Here is a 25,210-nt window from a genome sequence, read left to right as displayed (position 1 = left end):
ACTTTGCAACATTTACTGAATTAATCTGAATAATGACACTTTTCATTTTAGAGCTGCTTTACAGATGAAATTGAACTTGGTTCATAATTGATGAAATTTGAATTGAATCATGAGTTATTAAGATGAATTGAATCGACACTGAACTGAATTATTGATTAATGACTCTATTGTCCTTTTAGAGCTGCTTTACAGCTGAAATTGAACTTGTTTTTATAATTGATTCTTTTCATAATTGATGAAATTTGAATTGAATCATTAAGAGTTATTGAGCTTAACTGAATCGACACTGAACTGAATTATTGATTAATGACTCTATTGTCCTTTTAGAGCTGCTTTACAGCTGAAATTGAACTTGGTTCATAATTGATTCTTTTCATAATTGATGAAATTTGAATTCAATCATTGAGAGTTATTAATATGAATTGAATCAACACTGAACTGAATTATTGATTAATGACTCTATTGTCCTTTTAGAGCTGCTTTACATCTGAAATTGAACTTGTTTCATAATTGATTCGTTTCATAATTGATGAAATTGAATCATTGACAGTTATTGAGCTGAACTGAATCGACACTGAACTGAATTATTGATTAATGACTCTATTGTCCTTTTAGAATTGCTTTACAGCTGAAATTGAACTTGGTTCATAATTGATTCTTTTCATAATTGATGAAATTTGAATTGAATCATTAAGAGTTATTGAGCTGAACTGAATCGACACTGAATTGAATTATTCATTAATGACTCTATTGTCCTTTTAGAGCTGCTTTACAGCTGAAATTGAACTTAGTTCATAATTGATTCATTTCATAATTGATGAAATTTGAATTGAATCATTAAGAGTTATTGAGCTGAACTGAATCGACAATGAACTGAATTATTGATTAATGACTCTATTGTCCTTTTAGAGCTGCTTTACAGCTGAAATTGAACTTGGTTCATAATTGATTCATTTCATAATTGATGAAATTTGAATTGAATCATTAAGAGCTATTGAGCTGAACTGAATCGACACTGAACTGAATTATTGATTAATGAATCTATTGTACTTTTAGAGCTGCTTTACAACTGAAATTGAACTTGTTTCATAATTGATTCCTTTCATAATTGATGAAATTGAATCTTTGAGAGTTATTGAGCTGAACTGAATCGACACTGAACTGAATTATTGATTAATGACTCTATTGTCCTTTTAGATGTGCTTTACAGCTGAAATTGAACTTGGTTCATAATTGATTCCTTTCATAATTGATGAAATTTGAATTGAATCATTAAGAGCTATTGAGCTTAACTATATTGACACTGAACTGAATTATTGATTAATGAATCTATTGTCCTTTTAGAGCTGCTTTACAACTGAAATTGAACTTGGTTCATAATTGATTCGTTTCATAATTGATGAAATTTGAATTGAATCGTTTAGATTTATTGAGCTGAACTGAATTGATTTGAATAATGACACTTTTCATTTTAGAGTTGCTTTACAGATTAAATATAATTCATAATTAAGGATCTTTCCAACTGACAATTTTATTATTAAACTGAAGTGAATCAACACCGAAACGAATTATGTTAAACGATTGACATTTAACGTCATCACGCCGAACACAAACCTGTCAACTGACTAGTTGCTTTCAAAGTTTATAATCTGCTCTTGCAAAGTATTCATACTCGACCTTTCAAGAAAATATTATTAAATAAAAACTGAATAAAGAGTTGTTGAAGCTCATTGTTGATGATGTCGAAGACAGAAATCGAGAGAAAAACATGCTATATTGTGCAGTGTAACACACTCCCTTACAGCCGACACAAACACATCATCACTGCAGCGCTCAGTTCAATAACACACATTTACACACAATATTATCGTTTCTTTGTCTATTTTTGCTCCATTAACGAAGTTCCAAACGAAGCCACAGAATCCGAATGAACCAGAGTTTCTACGAGCAACACAGAACTGAATCACTCAGTGTTGAACGACTCAGTCGAGCGAATCATACAACGACTTAGTCGAGCGAATCATACAAAGACTCAGTCAAGCGAATCATACGACTCAGTCAAGCAAATCATACGACTCAGTCGAGCGAATCATACAACGACTCAGTCGAGCAAATCATACAACGACTCAACCGAGCGAATCGTACGACTCAGTCGAGCGAATCATACAACGACTCAGTCGAGTGAATCATACAACGACTCAGTCGAGTGAATCATACAATGACTCACTTTTAAAAGATTATTGCAGAATAAAAATTTCAGTCGTTCACTTCAAAACTGACTTTGCTTCCAATGGATCAAAGTTTCTTTAGTGACGTATCGTATTACCAAACTAAAATGACTTCCGAATTCAGTGACTGTCTTTATAAAGTCGTTGTTCTTCTTCTCCAGTAAATGTCTCTGGATTTATGAATGTTTAGATGTTAGTGCTGGAAAACTTATATTTTGTGTCTATTTCTTATAATACAGTATGAGCTTAGAGGACTTTATATATAATGCACGAGAACACTGTAGAAAATAAATCAGTGAAATTTATGATAAAAGATGGCGGAAGATTCCTTTAAAATGGAAGAAACTGAAAAAGAAACGACATGTGGAAGCATTTGGGATCATAAATTAATGTCAAACCTCATTTTTTTTTCCCTCTGGAAACTCAAAGATTATTGCAGAATAAAAATACCATTTCAGTCGTTCACTTCAAAACTAACTCGCCATTTCTTTGTAATTATTTGTGAAATTTAAGTTCAAGTTTTTCCGTGTATAAAGACATTTTACCAAACTAATATGACTTATTCTGCTATAACTTTCAGATTCAGTGACTGTCTCTCTTTATAAAGTCTTTTTGAATCTTGATAAGGATGTTTAGATGTGTGTGTTGTAAAGGAGACAGACACACTGAGGAGGAGTGTGTAAGATTGTGGTCGATGCGGACACCTGAAGAGTGAGCGTCCCGGCGCTCGGCTGATGCGAGCCGTACGGATCCCGCCTGCGGTGAAATGTTCCTTCTTGGCATGAAGTAAAGGATACCAACATCACAACATGAAACACACACACACACACACACACACAGCGGAGCGGCAGGGAACAAACAGGGATCAGACGCTGGCGTTAGGGATCAGGACGTTCCTCTCTGAAGAAACATCAAACTACCGTCAGATCCCTTCAGTCAACTATCATTTAGTGGCTGATCTGATCTGGTCCACACACACACACACACACACCTGATTCCAAATGCCTTCTCATCTTTTCCAGTTTCTTCCATTTCAAAGGAATCTTCCACCCAAAAATGACATTCAGTCAAAATCTGTGAAACTTTAAACGATCTACTGGAGCACTTGCCGGTTTTCTACAGTAAAGCATCAGTTAACGGTATATGATGAAAAACGGTAATAAATCTAATGGGACATTTTATGTAACATTTGAGTTTCCAGAGGAAAAAAAATGAAGTTTGACAGTAATTTATGATCCCAAATGCTTCCACATGTCGTTTCTTTATCAGTTTCTTCCATTTTAAAGGAATCTTCCGCCATCTTTTATCATAAATTTCACTGATTTATTTTCTACAGTGTTCTCGTGCATTATATATAAAGTCCTCTAAGCTCATACTGTATTATAAGAAATAGACATGAAATATAAGTTTTCCAGCACTAACATCTAAACATTCATAAATCCAGAGACATTTACTGGAGAAGAAGTCGTTGTATGATTCGCTCGACTGAGTCGTTGTGTGATTCGCTCGACTGAGTCGTTGTCCTTGTATGATTCGCTCGACTGAGTTGTTGTATGATTCGCTCGACTAAGTCGTTGTATGATTCACTCGACTGTGTCATTGTATGAGTCGTTGTATGATTTGCTCGACTGAGTCGTTGCATGATTCGCTCGACTGAGTCGTTGTATGAGTCGTTCTATGATTTGCTCGACTGAGTTGTTGTATGATTCGCTCGACTAAGTCATTGTATGAGTCGTTGTATGATTTGCTCGACTGAGTCGTTGTATGATTCGCTCGACTGAGTCGTTGCATGATCCGCTCGACTGAGTCGTTGCATGATTCGCTCGACTGAGTCGTTGTATGATTCACTTGACTGAGTCGTTGTATGATTCGCTCGACTGAGTCGTTGTATGATTCACTTGACTGAGTCGTTGTATGACTCGGTCGACTGAGTCGTTGTGTGATTCACTCGACTAAGTCGTTGTATGATTTGCTCGACTGAGTCGTTGTATGATTCGCGCGACTGAGTCGTTGTATGATTTGCTCGACTGAGTCGTTGTATGATTCGCTCGACTGAGTCGTTGCATGATCCGCTCGACTGAGTCGTTGCATGATTCGCTCGACTGAGTCGTTGTATGATTCGCTTGACTGAGTCGTTGTATGATTCGCTCGACTGAGTCGTTGTATGATTCACTTGACTGAGTCGTTGTATGACTCGGTCGACTGAGTCGTTGTGTGATTCACTCGACTAAGTCGTTGTATGATTTGCTCGACTGAGTCGTTGTATGATTCGCGCGACTGAGTCGTTGTATGATTCGTGCGACTGAGTCGTTGTATGATTAGCTCGACTGAGTCGTTGTATGATTCACTTGACTGAGTCGTTGTATGATTCGCTCGACTGAGTCGTTGTATGATTCACTTTACTGAGTCGTTGTATGATTCGGTCGACTGAGTCGTTGTATGATTCGCTCGACTGACTCGTTGCATGATTCGCTCGAATGAGTCGTTGTATGATTCGGTCGACTGAGTCGTTGTATGACTCGCTCGATTGAGTCGCTGTATGATTCGCTCGACTGAGTCGTTGTATGATTCGCTCGACTAAGTCGTTGTATGATTCGCTCGACTGAGTCGTTGTATGATTCGCTCGATTGAGTCGTTCGTTGTATGATTCGCTCGACTGAGTCGTTGTATGATTTTTTTTATAGATTTTTTTTTAAACATTAAAGCAATACATACAAACATACATAAAAGAAAAAAAATACAATAAGATACATAGACTGAGTCGTTGTATGATTCGCTCGACTGAGTCCTTGTATGATTCGCTCGACTGAGTCCTTGTATGAATCGCTCCACTGAGTCGTTGTATGATTCGCTCGACTGAGTCGTTCAACACTGAGTGATTCAGTTCTGTGTTGCTCGTAGAAACTCTGTTTCATTCGGATTCTGTGGCTTCGTTTGGACCTTCGTTAATGGAGCAAAAATAGACAAAGAATCTGATAATATTGTGTGTAAATGTGTGTTATTGAACTGAGCGCTGCAGTGATGATGTGTTCGTGTCGGCTGTAAGGGAGTGTGTTACACATGTTTTTCTCTCGATTTTTGTTTAATATCTAAACACACTTAAATCAAGATTTACTGGAGAAGAAGCAAAATCACTGAAGATATTGAGCCAAAAACGTATCAAAATGAAACGAGTTTTGTTGTTTACAACAACAAACATCTTTCAATGGGGTCAGAAAAATAATCTTAATTTAAGGGAAGCTGATCTGAGTGTGAGTAAATGAGGCTTTCGACTGAACTCGAAGGTCGAGCGAGCGCCTGGAACCGCGGTGGAGAACGAAGGCAACACTCTGGCTGTAAATAAACACTAATTGGTGGCTAATTTTCTTAGCTGTTGCCTGGATGATCCGCAGCCTTGAGGCGTGTTTGAATAATTCATAGGAACAGCAAACACGGCTTTATGTTGGAGGCCCACAAGGCTCGGCATTCATTACGCCAGCGCGCCGCAGCTTCTGGAAGCGCAATCTACTATTAGAATAATCTGCATGTTGGGGATTGGCGTTCGTTCCCGAGGCCCTGGCAATGGAGCTTCCGCTGGCACACACACACACACACACACACACAGAGAGAGAGAGAGAGAGAGAGAGAGAGAGTGAGACGAACAGAGCCTGTGTTCAGAGAGAGACACCTGGGATCGGACCATTTCACATGCGCGTGTGTGTGTGTGTGTGTGTGTGTGTGTGTGTGTGGGGAGATCAGACACACTCTTCACCAAATACTCCAGATCACAGTCCCAGAATGCATTGTGACAAGATCGTGAAACTAGTCTGTGTGATTACAATAAAATACACATATTTTTTATATTATGCATTTTTGTTTTCTTGTCCTGTCAAATGATCTATAGATTCAACATTCAACAAATGTTTAAAAAGGTTATTTTATCCAGTATAGGGATTTATCTGAATGCCAACACTCTGACATGAGGCTCGACTGCGAATCGACGTAAGGATAGATGTCGGCGTTCACACACTCCTAATCAAGAGATCGGCGCTAACGATATTTATTAGAGAGTAAACATGATTACGTGACAAGATGATGGAGGAGCGATCTTACAATACTGCTCTCAATCTTACAGTGGCCTGGAGACAGACACACACACACACACACACACACACACACTACAAAGTAGTTATTAATTATTAATTATTCCACACTGTTGACACAAGGTCTTTCCCCCAGGAGACACTGAGCTCAACAGAGTTTAAGATGTAAACAGCCATTCATATAAAGAGGCGCTTTTGTGTTTTTCCTCATCAGTGTGTGTGTGTGTGTGTGTGTGTGTGTGAGATGTTTGATCATGTAAAGCTCCAGTTCTCCTCTATATCAGTGACTCCTGAAACGCCTCCATTGTATCTCGAGTTTCTCCCGGAACGAACACGCCTCAATATTCCTCATTATAATAATTAATGCGCAGAATAAAGGGGCGGGGCCTGGTTGAGTTAGTTAGTAGTGTGTTAAACTGCCGGTTATGGAAAGGGGCGGGACATTTCCCAAACACACTCAGCGCTCGACTAATCACAACACACCGCTCCAGCCGACCAATCAGAGCGCAGTGTGCTTTCAGGAGGAGGGGCTTCATAGAGACAGGAAGTGAACAGAGCGTTACTGACAGACTGGGAAGAGAGGAGCCGCAACAATAGAGAATATGAGGAGAATAATCAACATTCAAGCAGGAAAACATGATCTAGGAGCGCCTGAAACTACTGAGACTCTGTAAAAGGCACAATATGGTCTAATTACCATAAAATTTATCAAACACACACACATAAATGGTCTCTCACCAACATTTCAGCTTTAGTGCTAAAGGCAGTGTGAATGTGACACTGCATGCTGGGGGTGTGTGTGTGTGTGTGAGTGTGTGTGTGTGTGTGAAATGTCATTGGAACGAGGCACCAGCTGTTTTTAAATGGCAGTGAGAGCCTGAGCGAGGTGTCGGACGCATGCCCTTTGAGTGTGTGTGTGTGTGTGTGATGTACACATGTGTTCCCTGTCTCCTCCCATCAGCCTCAGTTAAACAGCTGGTTCACCCGTTTGGCCGCAGGAACAGAGAGCGCTCGTCTCAGGAGCACACACTCACACTGGACCGAAGACTCATTCCCACTGAGACCAGAACTATGAAGAGAAGCAGAATCAGTTCCTCTTCAGCATCTCTCTCTTCTCTGATGATGTGGGCGGGGCTATAACCTGTCACTCACATGAGATCAGCCAATAGCAAACCACAACCGTCCAATCAATTCCTCACAGGCACAATCAAGCCCCGCCCACTTCAGTTCTTGTTCCTGAAGCGATTCACTTGATAGCAGTAAATCACAAAACTGCTAACCCGACCCCTAAACCTGCTCAACACACACACACACACACACACACACCCCGGCCCCTAAACCAACCCAACACACACACACACACACACTAACTGACCCAAAAATCTCCCATAAAGAGGCAATTTCCAAAATCCTTGTCAGGACATTTTTTGGTCAAAATTCGTCCTCATAACATAGTTTTCCAGGACCACACACACTCACACACTGTAAAACAATATACATTTATGAAATAAATATTGATAAAGTGATAAAGTCAGTATCAATTTTTACTGTTTTTAAATGTTTTCAACTTTTACGCTCAACTTTTTCATTTGTTAATTTAAGTATTTTGGATGAAAATATGAATAAAATGATGAAACGATTAATAAAAATTAAACAAAGCATTGAAGTAAAAAAGTGTAATAAATAAATGTAAAAAATAAATAAATAAATAAACATCCCAAATAAATAAACAACCAAACACAACCACCAGTGGACGCCTTAAAAATCTGAACTTAAATAAATAAATACCGAAACAAACACCAGCCTAGCGTTCATCTGTGTGTGTCATGAGCGAGTGTGTTTGATCAGATGTTATTAATCAGCGACTGATGATTTCTACACTAAGCTGTGATTCGGGTCGTCCTCTCGGACTGGAGATCATCCATCGCACACATGATTAGAGCTGTCAAGTGTGTGTGTGTGTGTACAGTGTGTGCATTCACATTATATCCACATGCTCGGTGCGAGAGTCTGATCCTGATTATCATCGTTCTTCACTTCCAGTGCACTTATTCACATTATGAACAGAAATTAGATTTAAACCTCAATGTCTAAAACAACAATGCATTTTATACGACTATCTGTGTCATATTATGTTATAGATTCTAAGTTTATTGCACTTTGTGTACATGTTTAATCTAAATCAGCGAAATAATTTCATCCAGTTTAAATGATAGGAGAAATTCTTAGTCACCTAGATTAAAAATGAATGCAAATAATAATAATAATAATAATAATAAGAAGAAGAAGAAGATGAAGAAGAATGCAATTTTTTACTGTATTAAAATTGAAAATGAACACTACAGCTTTTTCATCATTTCAAATAATTTCAAATATTTGATGAAAAGTTTAAAAAAATACATCTATCAAAATAAATAAATTAATAATTTAAGTGATAATTTAAGTGAATTAATTCATAATTAATTTAATAATAATTAATAAAAATTATTAATTAATAATTAATTAATAATTTAAGTGAAGTCTAAATATAATTACATAAATAAAGTAAAATAAAGTTAAGTATTTGGATGAAAAGTTAAATATAATAAAATAAAGTTTCTGGTATTTGGATGAAAATAAAATAAATGCATTAATTTAAATAGATAAATAAATAAATAAATAAATAAATAAATAAATAAATAAATAAATAAATATGCGATAAAGTGATCAAATTAAATAAAGTTGCATACGCAAAATAAATAGGCCTACAGTAAAATACAATTTGGATGAGAAATTGAATAAAATAAAAAAAAGTTGCAGGTATTTGGATGAAAACAAAATTAAATAAATACATTAATTTAAAATAAATAAATAAGCGATAAAGTGATAAAATTAAAAAGTTGCATAAATAAATACAGTAAAATACAATTTCAAGTATTCGGATGACAAATTGAATAAAATAAAATAAATGATAATACAATAAATCAATTCATTAAAATAATATAAAAATAATATAGTTAAATATAATAAAACAAGTAAATTAAAGTAAAAAAATGAAGTTAAATAAAGTCGAATAAATGATAAAGTTACATAAATAAACACCACACTTTTAGAGTATTGGTCGGAAAACACTGAACAGTAAATCGGCGAGGCGTATTGCGATCGATTCGTTTATTGGGTTTGATCTCCAGGTCAAAGAGTCTCTCATCCTCGACATCTCCACGCACAGAAGAAGCGATGAGCATCTCCTTTCCACAGAAAACACATAAAATAGGCCACAGGGTTGATGTTGAACATGAAGTCTCCCAGAAGAGCCGCTGCCAATGAAAACCCAATGCTAATCCACTATACGCCCACCGCAAACGGCACGCAGATTAAACATATTCTGCATCTATTCTACACACTGACTCAAAGAGAGAGAGAATTAAAGACACAAACTTATTAACGGCCCATGATAATATTCCTCCTGGGTTCGTGGACTGACAGAACTGGAGCAACTCACCCGTAACATTAATTAAGCTTAAAATATCAACGTTTCACTCGCCAATTCAGATATACGCCACATTAAAACGGGATGCCATCCATGAAGTCATTATGAGATATGGGCTGCGTTCCAAACCGCATACTCAATGAGTAGGTACTTAATTTCAATAAGTACTTACTCATCGAGCGCTAAAAGAGTAGGTACTTTATAGCCAAATCTCGTTGAGTATGAATGCGAACCGGACATCTGCCATGTTGACGTTATCATGTGACCTACTACGCGTTATCACAAGCGCAACACCTTCATGCAATTAAAAAAAATATGAACGATACGTTTAATTAATCTACCTATAAATATCTTGATATTGATGAAACTTGCTCATTTTGTTGTGGTATTGTTGAAGAAACAGCTGCCTATTTATTTTGTGAATACATTTAGGGTTGATTTAAGTTGTTATATTTTAAACCCTACTGACCAACAGTGTTATTCTAACGATACTTTTTTTTTATTAAGAAACCCCAAAATCATCATCTCTTGATTATGTTGTTAATTTCTTTATTTTATACCCAAAAAGTTTCTCCTTTAAGTTTTCCTCTTTTTCTTCATGAATTTACCTCGTTTCATCCCTCAGATATAACAACAACTTTTTTTATGTATTATGAAGAACTATAATGAAGATATTTAGCCTTTTTTATTGTTCTTATTTCCTGTGTATAAATATAATTTTATGTCATATTATGATGTACACAAACCAATGATCTTTATATTTTCTGTTTTGTCACTATGATTGTTACATAAACTATAGTATCTTTCCATGATCTTGCATATTAATAAGTTTAAATTATATGAGCGACAGGTGCTCTAACACTTCATAACATCAGTAACTTGACAGCACAACCTAGAACAGCGCTTGTAATGTCTGCACAAAGGAGACGGGCAGCTGCTTGAAGATCTCTTTTGGAGAAAACTGTTGATTTTATACTCCAAAAATGTAAGTATCACTGCTTAAAAATTAATATTACCTCAGAATGAATTTCATTGTTAGCCCACCCCAAAACTTAAACAAAATAATAATATTAAATGCTGACCAATACTTATATAACTTTTTATATACTAAAAATATAATTTAATAAAACAAGCAAAATGTCATTTGTTTTGTAATATGACAGTAATGCATGAATTCATTTATATTGCTAAATGCAGTGAAACATCTCAATTGTCAGTCAATCGATGAATTAATGCATAAATTAATTACATTTTATATACTGACAACAATAAGAAACATGAATAAATGAGTAAAAGAACAAATAAAAGTAAATAAAAGTAACCATCACAATAAACAAATGCATATACAAGTCAACACATGAAACAGCTTTATTCAAACTACAAGCATGTATTTACAGGCACTGAACCCCAAACCCTACTGCCGACTCAACACAGCGGTTCCCATTCTTTGATGACAGCATTCAGCATCATGAGCCTCTCTCCACTGGATAAACACACGCGTGTTCTCCTGTCCCTGTAACATACAGACAAGATTCACATTACGAGCTCAACACTGCATTTACATGTTGAGGTTGATGTGTTAACTCACTTTTAATCCAACTTAAATGTTCCTCAATATATCAACACCAATAAGGGACAAATTAAATATATATCATGTTTAGTTACTTTATATATGTTTTTATTCACAGCACATAATTTGTCTAATGTAAGCAGTGTTGACAACAGTGAATTATCCTACATAATAGCACACACATGTATTTTTCATGTTGGGATGTGCTCACCTGCAATACTTATACAATATTTTCCTTCCTGATGTAAATAGACATTTTAAATAAGCGTTTTTAAGATGTATGGTTATGTAAATACACGTTGGAAACGTAACTTTACGGTTACTGGAGCTCCCCTGTTATCAATACATAATAAAACATGTGTTTACAGCAAAATCACAACTATACTATACTGTCTAACTCCTTTAGACGTTCAACAGTTAAAACGTTTACTCTATAGTAGTTTAACACATACGATTTAAACCGTATTTACTCACATTTGAAAACCCCCGCGTCGCTTATCTCCGCGATGTTGATATTGACGTATCCTCTCTTCTTCTTCTTCTTCTTCTTCTGTGATTTTTATTGGCAGTTTGCAAGCTATGTGCATTGACGTATCCTCTCGCGTGGCCTCCTGGGATAGATGAGTATCATGAGTAGCCGTGGAAAAGCACTCAAAAATCTGGGCGGAAGCAGTAAGCCATCCGGGAACTTCTCGCCTACTCTTTTTATGAAAACTGATGTTTGGAACGTACTGCTTCCTTCACGTACTGTTTTCGCCTACTATATAGTAGGAAAGTAGGCATATTGGAACGCACTTAAGTCCGAATCTCGCGACAATTGCTACGTCACCCAGGTAATTCTCGCCTACTCTTTTGGATTCATTCATACTTTTTTGCTCGCCTACTCTTTTTCCCATACTAAATAGTAGGGAAGTATGCGGTTTGGAACGCAGCCATGTTGTCTCTGTACAGTACCTTGGGAATATTTCCATTTCACATTTCGAATCAAATGTTTCCGGACCAGAACACGCACAATGGATGGAGGAAGAGTCGCTTTCACGTGCATTTCTTTATTAACATTTCCCAGAGAAACGCGTGTTATTTTCAGGTGGTTTAGATCACAAATACTAAATAACAAAACTGTGTGTTCATCACAAATATTCTCAAATTAAGATACATTTACTGGAGGAGAAATATGACTGGAGATATTAAGTCTGGAAAATATATGAAAATGAACGAGTTTGTGCTTAAAGCAAGAATGAAAATCTGCCAAAATAAACGTAATTCAAAGAGAAAACGACATTATTTTTCTGACTCCACTGGCTTTTGTTTTAAGCTCAAACTCTCTTCACTCTCTCACATTTACTTTACAAGTATAAAATAACTTCTATTAGACATTTGCAAAGGAAACCAAGTATAGGAAAATCATATTTTGCACTCAAAATGAGCTGTTTACATCACCAAAAAACATAAAAATGAATCATCGGGTGACGGAGCGTAGTTAATGTGTTTGAGACAATATAATGTTCTCCTCGCTAACATAAACAACTTGTTAGGCATGATAAATGTTTTTACAAAGCGTAACACATAACGAGCAGAGCTAATAAACCCCGCGCGCGTGCAGGATCCGCTAGCGCGCGCTTTTCCCCGCGCGAGGCTAATCCAGCGTGCGATGCAATTGTAAGTGTTCAGTAGTGTGTGAGAGTATTATTGCAGATAAGGTTGTGTGTGTCTTATCTGCTCTTCTTTATGACTATATGCAAAAGCTCCTTACGGTGATTAGCGGCCCCTTTATAAAATGGCTTTCCTCGATTCCAGATCATTCTGGCGGGAAACGGGAATGGGAAAGTGTGCCGCTGATACTGACCCTCTTTGTTGTGGGGGAAAATTGCCTGCCGAAACGCATATGAAAAGCTGAGGCAAGTTCACAGGGAAAGAAGCGTTTGATTTTAGGGCAGAAAGGCTGCAGGAGTTAGCCGGATGTCACGTGCTTACCGCATTTTGGGATATATGAAGCACTTTTACATCCCAGACAAGATTCTTCAGAGATAAAAGGCCCTATTTTAAGGATCTAAGCGCATTGTAAGTGCACTTAAGACACGTCCGAATCCACCCCAGATAGCTGACATTGAATCAACGTGGAAATATGACATCGAAACAACGTTGATCTGACATTGTTTTGCTCATCGAATTAACGTTGAACCAACGTCAGACGCGTCATTCTTTCAAAACTAGCGGAAAATCAACTTGAAATCAACGTTGTTTCAACGTTATGAAAGCAAACCAATTTTCGATTTTCATTTAGCTTTGAAGAATGCCGCGTCTGACGTTGTTTCAACGTTAATTCGATGAGCAAAATCAACGTTGTTTCGATGTCATGAGAGACGTCGTTTCCACGTTGATTCAATGTCAGTTTGCTGTCTGGGACGCTTGCTAGTTTAATGACGGAAAATGATCGGCGCTCCTGGCGCATGGTCGTCCGATAGTTCTGGGCTAACCTGCAATAAACCAATCAGATGAATCTGCAAACGGAAAAACTGAACGGTGTATTTCAGTTCCTCAGACTCGCAGCTCATGGACTAGGATGGAGCATCTGCTATTTAAGGAGCAGGACGTGTAAAATGAAAACTGCGTTGGGCTGAAACTAGCAAAACACCATGTGAATGACAGAGCCCCTAAAACCATCAACGAAGGCACTTAATAATATTATATCCCAAAAAAGAGAGAAATAAAACATCAGATGGTGTCAAGAGGATCTCATAAAATCAAGGGAAAAATTATTCCTCACGAGCCCTTTAACAGCTTAACGCTTTCTGAGCAGAGTTTCAATGATACAGAATTTATGATGATTACTAAAATATGTGATAGTGTAAAAAGGCAATAAAAAAGTGTGCCAAGCGTCCCATTATTTGGACACTGAGAGATACTGGCTTTGTCCCAATTCACACAAGGATATCTTCAATAGCAGGCCCATACTTCGGAGTGATGATGGATAATTAATTGGCAGACATTACTCCCTGCAAAAACTCGCATTTCAGCATTTCCTCGCTTAGGAAAGATGTGTGTGATTACAGTGTGGACAGCGTGTTTAAACCTGACCTGCTCTCGCCGGTGAACTAGATCACTCTATCATTATATTCGCAGAGCGCAGGTGAGAGAGAAGGATGGAGCAAAAGAGAGACATAAGAGAATGAAAAAAGGAAAGCAGGTCAAGAGAGAGGTGTGAGATCTTTTAATAGCGCAGTCATTCAGGCCGATGCGTTATAACAATAGAAGACAAACTAAAGATTAAAAAAAGCTCTCCATATGTTCTCGTTCAGCAGCATTACATTGAAACTGGTGCAGATTCCCCCGTGACCGTCGAGAAAACACCGCAGAACTGCACACACACACATGCAAACTTACTAACACCGTGTCCCAGACGCGATGCGATATTCCAGCAAATATTTGTCTGTCCACACTAGATGCGACGCAAGATGCGTCAAAAACAATCAAAAGTCTCGGGCGGAGTCTCGCGCGAGTGCGCGGCACCGAATAAGTAGCCTACATAATCAAATATATCACCAACATAATTCAAATATATAGGCTGAGTACTAAAACAATCCTTGTCAAATAAAAACACTTGTTTGTTCTCAGTTTGATCGTTCTTGTTTCCATTTGTTTCATTTCAAGATCTGAGGTGAATAGAGTGCCGGTGTGATGACGTCACTTTGTAGGACAACTCGGAAGCTAGCGTCGCACGGGTTCCCTCGATCGAAAAGCTGTGCATTTTCCCCATAGACTTTTGGAAAATCGCACAAAAATAAGATCTGTGTTCAACAAAGAGTTGTGACCCTTACGTCAAGATAATCTTTACAAGTTAATCCAAAATGTTTGAAGCCTACATAAAGTTTTTAGAAAACACAAGCAGTTTATAACTGTGTTTTATGTCATAAATCAAAACGTGAAAATATTTAGAGGCTTTGTTCACCACAGACCTTATTTCAGGCGATTTAGCAGAAACCCATTCATAAAACCCATAGGCTTTAGAGCGAGGGAACCGGAAGTGTTAAATGCTAACTCACTGCCGCGTTTTGGCCTACAGAGTGACGTCGTAACTTCGGCAGTCTATTATCCGTTGTTGCTTTAAATCTTTGATACATTTTTCATTAAACAAGACTTAATATCTTTAGTCGTTTTGCTTCTCCAGTAAAAGTATAACATATTAAAATAAGATTTGCGAGCAGTGCAGGATTCATCTATAGTAGTCGTCAACTATTGAAGTGGACCAAAACCTTTCATCAAAGTTCTACATGAGTTTTGAACAATAACCGTTCTTGTCTTTGGACAACTTTTTGACCCGGTTGACTACTGTATATTTTACAAATAGACATGTTTAGTACTCTCACATCATAATTGCACTCGTCACTATCCACTTCAGGTCAAGTTTCTTCAAAATACACTGATTTAGCAGCTTTACAGAAAATGCTTGTTTCAATGTATCAATTTATGAAGAAGCCTAAATTATGATGCTTTATGGTCACTATCCGCTTTCATTTCATGGACGACAGCATCTTTGGTGTTTCGCAGAAGAAAACGAAAGGTGAAGTACCGATAGATGAATGTGAGTGGAGTTTCAGCTCATAAACTGAATGAATTGTGAGTCTGCTTGGGAACTTTGGGTCTGTTTTCGTTAGAAGGACAGAAGTGTTTGACGTTTTTGTGAGCCGGCACTGTAATTACTGTAATAAGGGTTGAGAGATGAAAGAAATCATAGAGAGCAGCAATAAAGAAACATAAAGACGTCTCACTGCACCTGGAACAGATAACAGACTCGTTCTGTCCTATAAAACACTGTAATTGGCAACGTTTCGGCGTCCCAAAGAGTCCTGGCTGTGACTGGAAAAAAAAGAGTCTAATAATCACTCCAGTTCTACTCTAGGGTGTACTGGGTGGCTGTTAGTGTGTTGCTAGGGTGTTATGGGTGGTTGCCAGGTTGCTGCAACAGTATGCGGTCACTAAGGTGTCCTGAATGGTTACTAGTGTGTTGCTATGGTGTTCTGCGTGGTTGTTTGGGTTTTTTGCGTGGTTGCCAGGGTGCTATTACAGTATGGGGACACTAAGGTTTTCTGAATGGTTGTTAGTGTGTTGCTAGGGTGTTCTGTGTGTGGTTGCCAGGGTGCTGCAACAGTATGCAGTCACAAAGGTGTTCTGAATGGTTGCTACTGTGTTGCTGGTGTTCTGCGTGGTTGCTAGGGTTTTTTGCATGGTTGCCAGGGTGCTATTACAGTATGCGGACACTAAGGTTTTCTGAATGGTTGTTAGTGTGTTGCTAGGGTGTTCTGTGTGTGGTTGCCAGGTTGCTGCAACAGTATGCAGTCACTAAGGTGTTCTGAATGGTTGCTAGTGTGTTGCTATGTTGTTCTGCGTGGTTGCTAGGGCTTTTTGCGTGGTTGCCAGGGTGCTATTACAGTATGCGGACACTAAGATTTTCTGAATGGTTGTTAGTGTGTTGCTAGGGTGTTCTGTGTGTGGTTGCCAGGGTGCTGCAACAGTATGCAGTCACAAAGGTGTTCTGAATGGTTGCTAGTGTGTTGCTATGGTGTTCTGCGTGGTTGCTAGGGTTTTTTGCATGGTTACCAGGGTGCTATTACAGTATGCGGACACTAAGGTTTTCTGAATGGTTGTTAGTGTGTTGCTAGGGTGTTCTGTGTGTGGTTGCCAGGTTGCTGCAACAGTATGCAGTCACTAAGGTGTTCTGAATGGTTGCTAGTGTGTTGCTATGTTGTTCTGCGTGGTTGCTAGGGTTTTTTGCGTGGTTGCCAGGGTGCTATTACAGTATGCAGACACTAAGGTTTTCTGAATGTTTGTTAGTGTGTTGCTAGGGTGTTATGGGTGGTTGCCAGGTTGCTGCAACAGTATGCGGTCACTAAGGTGTTCTGAATGGTTGTTAGTGTGTTGCTATGGTGTTCTGCGTGGTTGCTAGGGTTTTTTGCATGGTTGCCAGGGTGCTATTACAGTATGCGGACACTAAGGTTTTCTGAATGGTTGTTACTGTGTTGCTAGGGTGTTCTGTGTGTGGTTGCCAGGGTGCTGCAACAGTATGCGGTCACAAAGGTGTTCTGAATGGTTGCTAGTGTGTTGCTATGTTGTTCTGCGTGGTTGCTAGGGTTTTTTGCGTGGTTGCCAGGGTGCTATTACAGTATGCAGACACTAAGGTTTTCTGAATGTTTGTTAGTGTGTTGCTAGGGTGTTATGGGTGGTTGCCAGGTTGCTGCAACAGTATGCGGTCACTAAGGTGTTCTGAATGGTTGTTAGTGTGTTGCTATGGTGTTCTGCGTGGTTGCTAGGGTTTTTTGCATGGTTGCCAGGGTGCTATTACAGTATGCGGACACTAAGGTTTTCTGAATGGTTGATAGTGTGTTGCTAGGGTGTTCTGTGTGTGGTTGCCAGGGTGCTGCAACAGTATGCAGTCACAAAGGTGTTCTGAATGGTTGCTAGTGTGTTGCTATGGTGTTCTGCGTGGTTGCTAGGGTTTTTTGCATGGTTACCAGGGTGCTATTACAGTATGCGGACACTAAGGTTTTCTGAATGGTTGTTAGTGTGTTGCTAGGGTGTTCTGTGTGTGGTTGCCAGGTTGCTGCAACAGTATGCGGTCACTAAGGTGTTCTGAATGGTTGTTAGTGTGTTGCTATGGTGTTCTGCGTGGTTGCTAGGGTTTTTTGCGTGGTTGCCAGGGTGCTATTACAGTATGCGGACACTAAGGTTTTCTGAATGGTTGATAGTGTGTTGCTAGGGTGTTCTGTGTGTGGTTGCCAGGGTGCTGCAACAGTATGCAGTCACAAAGGTGTTCTGAATGGTTGCTAGTGTGTTGCTATGGTGTTCTGCGTGGTTGCTAGGGTTTTTTGCATGGTTACCAGGGTGCTATTACAGTATGCGGACACTAAGGTTTTCTGAATGGTTGTTAGTGTGTTGCTAGGGTGTTCTGTGTGTGGTTGCCAGGTTGCTGCAACAGTATGCAGTCACTAAGGTGTTCTGAATGGTTGCTAGTGTGTTGCTATGTTGTTCTGCGTGGTTGCTAGGGTTTTTTGCGTGGTTGCCAGGGTGCTATTACAGTATGCAGACACTAAGGTTTTCTGAATGTTTGTTAGTGTGTTGCTAGGGTGTTATGGGTGGTTGCCAGGTTGCTGCAACAGTATGCGGTCACTAAGGTGTTCTGAATGGTTGTTAGTGTGTTGCTATGGTGTTCTGCGTGGTTGCTAGGGTTTTTTGCATGGTTGCCAGGGTGCTATTACAGTATGCGGACACTAAGGTTTTCTGAATGGTTGTTAGTGTGTTGCTAGGGTGTTCTGTGTGTGGTTGCCAGGGTGCTGCAACAGTATGCGGTCACAAAGGTGTTCTGAATGGTTGCTAGTGTGTTGCTATGGTGTTCTGCGTGGTTGCTAGGGTTTTTTGCATGGTTGCCAGGGTGCTATTACAGCATGCGGACACTAAGGTTTTCTGAACGGTTGTTAGTGTGTTGCTAGGGTGTTCTGTGTGTGGTTGCCAGGGTGCTGCAACAGTATGCGGTCACTAAGATGTTCTGGTTGTTACTGTGTTGTTAGTGTGTTGCTAGGCTGTTCTGGGTGGTTTCCTGGGGGCTGCTACAGTACGTGGTCTCTAGGGTGTTTGTGTGTTGCTAGGGTGTTCTGGGTTATTGTCACGCTGCTACAGTATGCTGTCACTAAAGTGTTCTGAATGGCTGTTAGTGTGTTGCTAGGGTGTTCTGTGTGTGGTTGCCAGGGTGCTGCAACAGTATGCGGTCACAAAGGTGTTCTGAATGGTTGCTAGTGTGTTGCTATGGTGTTCTGCGTGGTTGCTAGGGTTTTTTGCATGGTTGCCAGGGTGCTATTACAGCATGCGGACACTAAGGTTTTCTGAACGGTTGTTAGTGTGTTGCTAGGGTGTTCTGTGTGTGGTTGCCAGGGTGCTGCAACAGTATGCGGTCACTAAGATGTTCTGGTTGTTACTGTGTTGTTAGTGTGTTGCTAGGCTGTTCTGGGTGGTTTCCTGGGGGCTGCTACAGTATGTGGTCTCTAGGGTGTTTGTGTGTTGCTAGGGTGTTCTGGGTTATTGTCACGCTGCTACAGTATGCTGTCACTAAAGTGTTCTGAATGGCTGTTAGTGTGTTGCTAGGGTGTTCTGGGTGGTGGCCAGGGTTCTGCAACAGTATTTTGCTAGGGTCTTCTGTGTGGTTGGGTGCTGCAACAGTATGCGGTTGCTAAGGTGTTCTGAATGGCTGTTAGTGTGTTGCTAGGGTGTTCTGGGTGGTCGCCAGGGTTCTGCAACAGTATTTTGCTAGGGTCTTCTGTGTGGTTGGGTGCTGCAACAGCATGCGGTTGCTAAGGTGTTCTGAATGGCTGTCAGTGTGTTGCTAGGGTGTTTTGGGTGGTCGCCAGGATTCTGCAACAGTGTGTTGCTAGGGTCTTCTGTGTGGTTGGGTGCTGCAACAGTATGCGGTTGCTAAGGTGTTCTGAATGGCTGTTAGTGTGTTGCTAGGGTGTTCTGGTCGGTCGCCAGGGTGCCTAACTTAACTAAATTTGACAAACGGCCAATGAAAAACACAAAGCTGCCCTTCTGCATGTTTCCTCCAAAGTAAAGCGGCACATTTGTGAGTTTAGAAGCTTGAGTCGGTTCCAGAACCAGCATCATTCGGGCAGAAACATCTGCGTATTAAAAGCCTCCCGAAGCATCTTCACTAGCGTTTTTTCTGCTTTCCCATCCAGAAGTTGGTCATAAGCAGCAAAACTCTAACGAACAAACTGCATTTGTTAAGTGAAAAGCGTTTGAAAAAGCCTTTTAGACAGATGTGTGGAGAAAGAAGAAAAGAACTTCAGAAGTTTATGTGCATGACACAATGGGATATCTCTCCTCAGCACGCTCCCTCTGGGTGTGTGTGTGTGTGTGTGTAAAGAAATAGGCCATAGCACAAGATAAAGTGCTTTATCTTTATGAGAAATAAACGTCCCCATCCCTGTCGGCCCATCCTTTTGTGCATCCGAAAACAGCGTTATATATGGAATGCGCTAGCAGGAAATAGGGCGCTAGCGAAGGCGCTACACGCTGCAGATTAGCCGTTCTGCCTCGCTCAGCAGAAATCACCACAGCGCTGGTTTATGAGCGTACGTTCAGATAGATCATGGGCACATGAATGCATAAAAGCCCCAGCCGTCACCACACACACACACACAAACACACACACACACACACACCGCAAACGGCATCTTCATACCATGCAGTATTTATGCGGCTGGACGTTTATTTATTATAATAAAAGGCCTAACGCACAAGGTTGAAGTGAGGAGAAGAGAGGCAAGCTTGTTGTGAAGGTGATGCTGAGATGAACCGGACAGATAAAAGAATAAATGAGAGAGAGAGAGAGACAGAGGATGTGGTTTTGTTTAAATAATACAGTGTATACTTTTTTCTTGATTTCCCTCCAAAAAGAATGGAAGTGTAATGTGACAACATGCCCCATAGGCGGGGTTCATGACCAAATGGCATATTAAAATCTGATGTAATGCAAAAAAAAAAATATACAAGACAAACTAAAATATGTTCTCAATAAAATACAATTATTAACTTTTTTATATAAAACAATGGATTTTTTTTTTAAATAGTTAAATAATTTTTGAGTTTGGTATACAACATAGTTCAAAACATGATAATAATGAATGATTTCTGTAAATTGATTCTCAGTCTTTAATTCCAAATAGAATTCAGAATAGAATATTCTAGTTCTAATAGGGGCTCATTGTGACAACATGCCCCGGTTTAAACCCAGAGAGTCGATAGATCAGCATTATAACAGATATAAGATTAAAATAAAATCAGGTTTGTCTACTTTTAAAAAAACAAAAAAACAGCGATGAAAAATTAACACAAGTAAGATATTTAATGTTGCTATGGTCAAATAAACGTTCAGCGATGTCTTCCAAAGATTTCAGAATTTTGGCCGAAAAAATTCTCTTTAAAGTGTTGATATGCCAACATATTCATCTCTGTTTTTCATGTTAATTTAAAATTAGATTAATCTGATATTATTTTAATCTCATATCTGTTAGTTAACAGTTCTTTATTGCTTCGCTAACCAGCAGAAACGCTCTCAGGTCACCCTCCTCCCTCCCCAGCTCCACCTGTGTCCGGCAGGATTTAGCATTGGGATTCCCCTTGAATCAGACTAAACTCTCTAATTATGTTGTACTTTAAAATCTTTATCAATCAATGATATCTGCATACATTAATGTTGGTTCTGTTCACTCCTATCCATGCTAGGCTGCGCAGAACTGAACCAGACCTCCAATCCAAACTGAATTGTTAATCGTATTTGACGATGGAGGTCCTGACAGAACTCAGTGTGATAGTGAGCACATGTTTCCTCTGAGTATCAGAGATCTGTAGTACACCAGCTCTTATTATTAATGCTTCCGGTGTTTATCTCGGCACGCGTCGAGCTTTCAGTGTGTTTCTGCCCTGTAATTTCTCCCGCTGATTACAGGCTAGTAAACGACTCAAAGCTGCATCAGTTCTCTGGTTTCTTATTGTTTTAGTCCAGCTGTGATCCTGAGAAGCACGTGTGTGTTTATTAAAGAGAGAATATCTCTTCACAGTAAATACAGTGTTCATTTCACTGCAAAAAAATATGTGTTTCTTCTTACTTTCTTAAACCAAGATATGTGAGCTTGAGATGCAAAATATTGCACAAACTCACTTTGTTTTGATTGATTCTTCGTAAAACAAGACTTAATATTAGGGCTGCTTTCCAGGAGGAGGGGCTTCATAGAGACAGAACTAAACAGGGGTGTATTTCCTTTACAACGACGGAAAAGTAACTTAGATTTTTTGTTGTAATTTGAAAAAGTAAATAGTTACTTTACTAGTTAATTGAAAAAGTATTGATGTTACTTGTAATGAGTTACACACAATACAGGGATGCAATTCTCGTACAAAGTCGTAACTCACTGTTTAACTAAAATAGTCGTTTCCGGAAACCATATTGTCTCAAATGAGTCGTTCAACCACGTTGGTCAATGATGTCACGCATGTGGTGGAGTAATAACTACTTTTATTGAATCTGTTAGAGATTGAATTAATGCTGGCACAGAGATGACGTCAGGCAGAAGGAGCCGAGCACAGAGATGACGTCAGACAGAAGGAGCCGAGCACAGAGATGACGTCAGACAGATGGAGCCGAGCACAGAGATGACGTCAGGCAGATGGAGCCGAGCACAGAGATGACGTCAGACAGAAGGAGCCGAGCACAGAGATGACATCAGACAGAAGGAGCCGAGCACAGAGATGACGTCAGACAGAAGGAGCCGAGCACAGAGATGACGTCAGAGAGAAGGAGCCGAGCACAGAGATGACGTCAGACAGAAGGAGCCGAGCACAGAGATGAGGTCAGACAGAAGGAGCCGAGCACAGAGATGACGTCAGACAGATGGAGCCGAGCACAGAGATGACGTCAGACAGAAGGAGCCGAGCACAGAGATGACGTCAGACAGAAGGAGCCGAGCACAGAGATGACGTCAGACAGGAGCCGAGCACAGAGATGACGTCAGACAGAAGGAGCCGAGCACAGAGATGTCGTCAGGCAGATGGAGCCGAGCACAGAGATGACGTCAGGCAGAAGGAGCCGAGCACAGAGATGACGTCAGGCAGATAGAGCCGAGCACAGAGATGACATCAGACAGAAGGAGCCGAGCACAGAGATGACGTCAGACAGAAGGAGCCGAGCACGGAGATGACGTCAGACAGATGGAGCCGAGCACAGAGATGACGTCAGACAGATGGAGCCGAGCACAGAGATGACGTCAGAGAGAAGGAGCCGAGCACAGAGATGACGTCAGACAGGAGCCGAGCACAGAGATGACGTCAGACAGAAGGAGCCGAGCACAGAGATGACGTCAGATAGGAGCCGAGCACAGAGATGACGTCAGACAGAAGGAGCCGAGCACAGAGATGTCGTCAGGCAGATGGAGCCGAGCACAGAGATGACGTAAGGCAGAAGGAGCCGAGCACAGAGATGACGTCAGACAGATGGAGCCGAGCACAGAGATGACGTCAGACAGAAGGAGCCGAGCACAAAGATGACGTCAGACAGAAGGAGCCGAGCACAGAGACGACGTCACACAGAAGGAGCCGAGCACAGAGATGACGTCAGACAGAAGGAGCCGAGCACAGAGATGACGTCAGGCAGAAGGAGCCGAGCACAAAGATGACGTCAGACAGAAGGAGCCGAGCACAGAGACGACGTCACACAGAAGGAGCCGAGCACAGAGATGACGTCAGACAGAAGGAGCCGAGCACAGAGATGACGTCAGACAGAAGGAGCCGAGCACAGAGATGACGTCAGACAGAAGGAGCCGAGCACAGAGACGACGTCACACAGAAGGAGCCGAGCACAGAGATGACGTAAGACAGAAGGAGCCGAGCACAAAGATGACGTCAGACAGAAGGAGCCGAGCACAGAGACGACGTCACACAGAAGGAGCCGAGCACAGAGATGACGTCAGACAGAAGGAGCCGAGCACAGAGATGTCGTCAGGCAGATGGAGCCGAGCACAGAGATGACGTCAGGCAGAAGGAGCCGAGCACAGAGATGACGTCAGACAGATGGAGCCGAGCACAGAGATGACGTCAGACAGAAGGAGCCGAGCACAAAGATGACGTCAGACAGAAGGAGCCGAGCACAAAGATGACGTCAGACAGAAGGAGCCGAGCACAAAGATGACGTCAGACAGAAGGAGCCGAGCACAGAGACGACGTCACACAGAAGGAGCCGAGCACAGAGATGATGTCAGACAGAAGGAGCCGAGCACAGAGTGGTGAGACGGTGATTGAGATGCTGAACGGCAGTTGCTCTCGCTCGTCGCGCTTAATGGATTCCAGGCAGGTTTGCCTGATAAAGAGGTCATTCACTGTCGGCTCACAGCGTTTGTCCACAGAGCAGCAGCGTGACTCTACATACACTCACACACACACACACACACACACACACACTCACACACAATACATTCTCATTCACAGAGTATCAGCAACTCTTCTGTCCCTCAGCATCATCACACAAAACACACAGTTAGAACAGGGCAATACATCTCTCTCACTCACACACTCACACACACACACACACACACTTCTGCTCACCAGGGCTGCATTTATTTGATCAAAATTGTAAAATATTATTACAATGTAAACCAGCTGTTTTTCTGTGAATATATTGTAAAATATAGTATATGTATGTGATCTAAGCTGAATTTGCAGCATCATTACTTGATTCTTTGAATAATACGTTCAAAAGAACAGCATTTATTTGTAATAGAATAATTTGTAACATTAAAATGTATTTACTGTCACTTTTGATCATGTTAATGTGTCCTTTAATAAAATGATTAATTACACCCTTTTTTAATCTTTTTACTAATGTTTGAATGGTGTCACAGTTTCCACAAAAATATGAAACTGTTTTCAACACTGATAATAATCATAAATGTTAAGGGTCATGTGACTCTGAAGACTGGAGTAATGATGATAAATTCAGATTTGATCACAGGAATAAATTACACTTTACTGTATATTCACATTGAAAACAGATGATTTACATTACAATAATATTTCACTATTTTTTACTGTATTAATAAACCAAATAAACACAGCTTTGTTGAGCAGAAGAGACTCTTTCAGGATTCTTCTGCCATATTTTTTTATGCTTCCAAACTTTTGACAGGTACTGTGTGTGAAAAACATTAATACATACATTTTTAAATAATTTTATTAAATTATTTTACAGTTCTGCTTTTTGAACAAAAACAAATCTACATCCTTACACTTTGTTTACTCCCTGGTTTAAATAAATAAGGTAACA

General features: G+C 40.1%; 1 protein-coding gene and 1 long non-coding RNA gene across 5 annotated transcripts in view; both read right to left on the bottom strand.

The window, feature by feature from the left end:
• Window positions 1-25,210, bottom strand: part of LOC120471340 (receptor-type tyrosine-protein phosphatase mu) — a 231,231-nt gene that overhangs the window by 194,314 nt on the left and 11,707 nt on the right. The gene's annotated exons all lie outside the window — the stretch shown is intronic.
• On the bottom strand, window positions 11,130-12,281 carry LOC148981523 (uncharacterized). Its single transcript, XR_016168603.1, has 2 exons — window positions 11,824-12,281; window positions 11,130-11,292 (listed from the first exon to the last, which is right to left on the bottom strand). It is a non-coding gene; the product is annotated as an uncharacterized LOC148981523 (long non-coding RNA).

The sequence above is a fragment of the Pimephales promelas genome, chromosome 5, assembly GCF_988280905.1.
Source record: "Pimephales promelas chromosome 5, fPimPro1.hap1.1, whole genome shotgun sequence".
NCBI classification, from domain to species: Eukaryota; Metazoa; Chordata; class Actinopteri; order Cypriniformes; family Leuciscidae; genus Pimephales; species Pimephales promelas.
This window is presented reverse-complemented; position numbering and strand designations above follow the sequence as displayed.